We start from the raw sequence: 4,123 nt of genomic DNA, 5'->3' as shown, positions 1-4,123 counted from the left end.
AGCCATCCCAATACCAACGGTCTACCTGAAATGCTAGTCAGATGGCCATGGTTAGAAGCTGACAAATGATAAGAGAAATGTGCCTGGGGGTACTGTGGCCTTACCATTTTCTCCAGGATATGTACCGCTAGACAAACAAAAACAAAAGACCCTGGTTTTGAAGTGACTGGATTTCGTCTACCAAGAACAATTGCCTATGTGAATATGGGAGCCATCACTGCTCAATCTCTACTTCCCCAGCAGACTTGCTTTCAAGTCTCTTCCTGTGATCTGATCAGACTAAAAGAATTTTCCCAATCCTAAGTGCCCAAGATGTGTCAAGAGCTGAGGTGGCTATTTTAAGTATATTACTTCAGATTCAGACAATATATTTCTATTATGAAAATTTGCAGGATGTCTTTGAAATGGAGAGTATTGTTGAGTGTCCATTGCAGTGCAACTTGCCAGGTTATTGAATTCTGTTCTTTGCAATGTCTTTGAGCTACTTTACAACTCTGTACGTCCTTAAAAAAAATGATATTGCAAATGAAGTGTCTCTTCTGAAGATGGCAGTTGAATTTTACTCAGTGATTAGTGACCGCTTTTGCAGATACATGTGAATTTGTGCTCCTTATCCATTATATATTTTCTTTAAATTCTTTAAATTCTACCTTCATCATTCACTCCCATGTATCAAGTGAGTTTTCTCTCTGTCTTTTCTGAGTTCTTAGCTTGATCTCTTATCCCAAAGATTAGCAAGAGAAAACCAAAAGGAAGCTGATTAACGTGGAAACTTTATGCATGAAAGAGTAGACCCAGAGAAACAATCCATCATAAAGCCATGCTTTAGACTTGAGACATCAACACCATTAAGACTTGGACTTAAACATCATTGACCATTGAGCCAAAGAAGGGAGGCAAGGAGAGGGTTACAGGTATCAGAAAGAAACCCATAAACACAAATCTTTTTTTTTTTTTGGTTGGTCATGGGGCTTGAACTCTGGGCCTGGGCGCTGTCACTGAGCTCTTCAGCTCAAGGCAAGTGCTCTACCACTTGAGCCACAGTGCCACTTTTGGTTTTCTGGTGGTTAATTGGAGGTAAGAGTCTCATGGACTTTCCTGCCTGGGCTGGCTTTGAACTCAGCCTCCTGAGTAGCTAGGATTATAGGTGTGAGCTACCGGCACCTGCTAAAAATAAGTCTTGTTATGCATATTTCAGTTTTTGTTCTCTCCATTGATAAATTTCCTGGGGGAAACATCCTTTACCAATGAAGATTTTCTCCATTACCCTAGAGTTCTCTTCATAAAAGGACAACTCCCATTCTGATTTCTATTTCTCCTATATCTTCAGCTTCTCAAAATATGTAGCTCAAGTCATCCTTAGGCCATATTCTGGAGGCATATTCCATGATGTACATTCTGATCTCTTGCATTTCCAGACATAGTGCTAGACTCTGGGAAGTCAAAATGGGTTAAATCACAACAGGTACGTCATAAAAGAATTGCTTCTGTAGGGAGCAGGGGGAAATACTTCTTTAGAGTTCACTGGGAAGCATTTGACTCAGGGAGAGGTGGTATTTTGTGTTGTGGCTTGTGTGACTGCTGGTGTCAGCTGAGAGAATAATGTATGCAAGAGAGAACTCCAAGCAGAGGAAACAGAACAAATGGAGGATATAAGTTCTCCAACATGAAATAGGCTGTTCATGGGACTAGAGGCAGCTAGCCATGCCCACTGGATGGAGTTGGGGAGGCTGGGCATGGAGACTAGGCAGCAGAGGCTGACCCAGGTCAGACCAAACCATCTGCATGCTAGATGAAGGGACTCTGACTTCATTCCATGTATCAAGGGTTGGCCATTCTGTCTGTAAAGGACCAGACCAGATGATCAATTGAGACTTTGAAGTCTGCCACAGCCACTCACTGGGAAGCAGCCGTAGGTGTGAGTAAATGGCTGAGGCTGTTCCAATAAAACTTTATTTACAAACACAGCGCCCTTATTACCCTTGCAATAGTTAGCCTCACCCTACCATGAGCAGTGGATGGATGGAGAGAATGAGGAGAAAATTCATGTGGCCATAACATGCAGGACAGATTGAGACGGAGGCTTGGAGCCAGAGAAGACCTCCCAATTGTGAAAGAAAAGAAATGCAAAAACCATCTGGGGCCCAAAAGAGGATCCTGGCCCTTTAACAAATAAGGAGGGAGACAAAAGAGTTAGTTACAAGTAGATCCCGATCCCAGTCTGGATGAGAACTAAAACAGCAACTAGGTGATTTAATTTTAGCCAGTACCTGCTGGTTCTATAACAGATACCTAGATAAAGATATTCATCAGGAGTTGCAAAAACAACTCAGAAAAGTTACTTGCCAATTACCTATTACCACAAAGCACCAATTCATTTTTAGATGCAAATGCTACCTGGAGGTGAAGGGGAAAGGGACAGGGGCTGGCAGGCACAGGGAGAGGAGCTATTTTCCAAAACAGCTTTTTGCTAACTGGAAAGGAAATAGACACATCTGGAAATTTCAAAACTGTTTGCATAAGCCAGTGCAGTCTGCTCAGGCTCTGTTTCTCAAAACCCCAGGTGTTACATAAGATAATGTTACTAAAATGTTGGGGACTTAGGGAGAAAGACTGTATAAACATGTGGTTTTACTATAGCTCATAAAAGATGATTGTGTGGAAACTTCAGAAAAATGGAAACCCAGCACAGTATAAATGAATGGCTTCCTTTCTCATTTTATTGCCGTGTCTTGCTCAAGGCTTGGGGATGTGGTTAGAATGGGTATCTAGGGGCCAAGCCAAGGTACTAGGATTGAGCAATTTGCCTCCATTTGTCTACTGGGGTCTTTTGACTCTGACATGTTAAAAACAGAGAGGAATGTGATGCTAGTTGTAGGCATATATTTGCGGGTGCTCTGGGCCATGCTTGTGAAGAAAAATGAGTGACTGTTATGCAATCAGTAAAGGCTAGAAAGAGTCGGTTGTTTCGGGTTAGCTGGGACTGTGTTGAAATTCCAGAGGAAGTTGACCTCCAAGCATCGCTTCGCTATTTTCCATTTCCTCAAGTAAAAAATGAAATGTGAAATGGACCCATTTGTAGCTGCAACATCTTGTTTTTATTTGCCCACAAGGGGACAGAATGGCAGTGTCTTTGAAAAGCCAGCTGTGTGTACAGCTCCAGGGGCTGGAACACCAGCTCATGAAAAACCTCTGTGTGTTCAGAATGCTGGAAAATCCGGCAGGAAGAGCACATGGAGACAGGAGAGCGGGATACCTCTCATTTTGCAGACTCCTTCCTTAGAGTAGCCTCCCTGGTTGGTATCCAGTCCACTGGAGTTGGGAAACAAGAGTGGATACAGAGGAGGTGAATGTGCCTGGGGACCACGAAGCAATCTCTCCTGATGTCTGTTTCCTGCCAGGAAGCCAGCATGGATCATGGAAGCTTGAGAACCTGGTGGTCAGGATGCAAATGCTGCATCTGTCACTTGCTAGAGTCCAGGCCTCACGTGAGTTACTTCATCTCGTAGAAGCTCCTTTCTTCATTTGTAAAAAATAAAAGACACAAACAGGATGCAACTATCTCCAGACTTTGTAGAGACTTTGTCAGTCCCCCAAGCCCAGGTCTTGTCCATTCACTGCACCTCAGCCTGTAGCAAGGTCATTGCCAAGGACAGACAGGAAGTCCAAGTTCAACTCTGGTTTCCCTTATGGGATCCCAGAATGGCTTCTCTGTGGTATAAACTTGGGTGAGGGAGAAACTTGGGTGAGGCAGCCTGACAAATGACAGACAGGGAGGCCAGGGCACCCCACAGGAAAGAGAATCTTCTGGAGGTTCTGCTCCTCCCTGGTTGAGCCATCGTGAGCCAATCCCATCACCGAATTGAGCTTGAGTCTATGTCCTTGGGATCATGACTTGAGCTTGAGTCTATGTCCTTGCGATCATGACTTGAGCTTGAGTCTATGTCCTTGGGATCATGACTTGAGGTTGAGTCTATGTCCTTGGGATCATGGGGATAATGAGGAGGAGGTGGTGGCTGGGAAACAAATGGAATCCCATATGGAAGAACACACAGCAAAAAGTGCTGATCTGGATTGATGATGGTGATCAGCAGGTCTGGGTTCACAGGTTAATCTTCCCTTC

Source organism: Dipodomys merriami, unplaced genomic scaffold (genome assembly GCF_024711535.1).
Source record: "Dipodomys merriami isolate MVZ:Mamm:240054 unplaced genomic scaffold, mDipMer1.0.p SCAF_209, whole genome shotgun sequence".
Taxonomy (NCBI): domain Eukaryota; kingdom Metazoa; phylum Chordata; class Mammalia; order Rodentia; family Heteromyidae; genus Dipodomys; species Dipodomys merriami.
Note: the sequence above shows the minus strand (reverse complement) of the source record.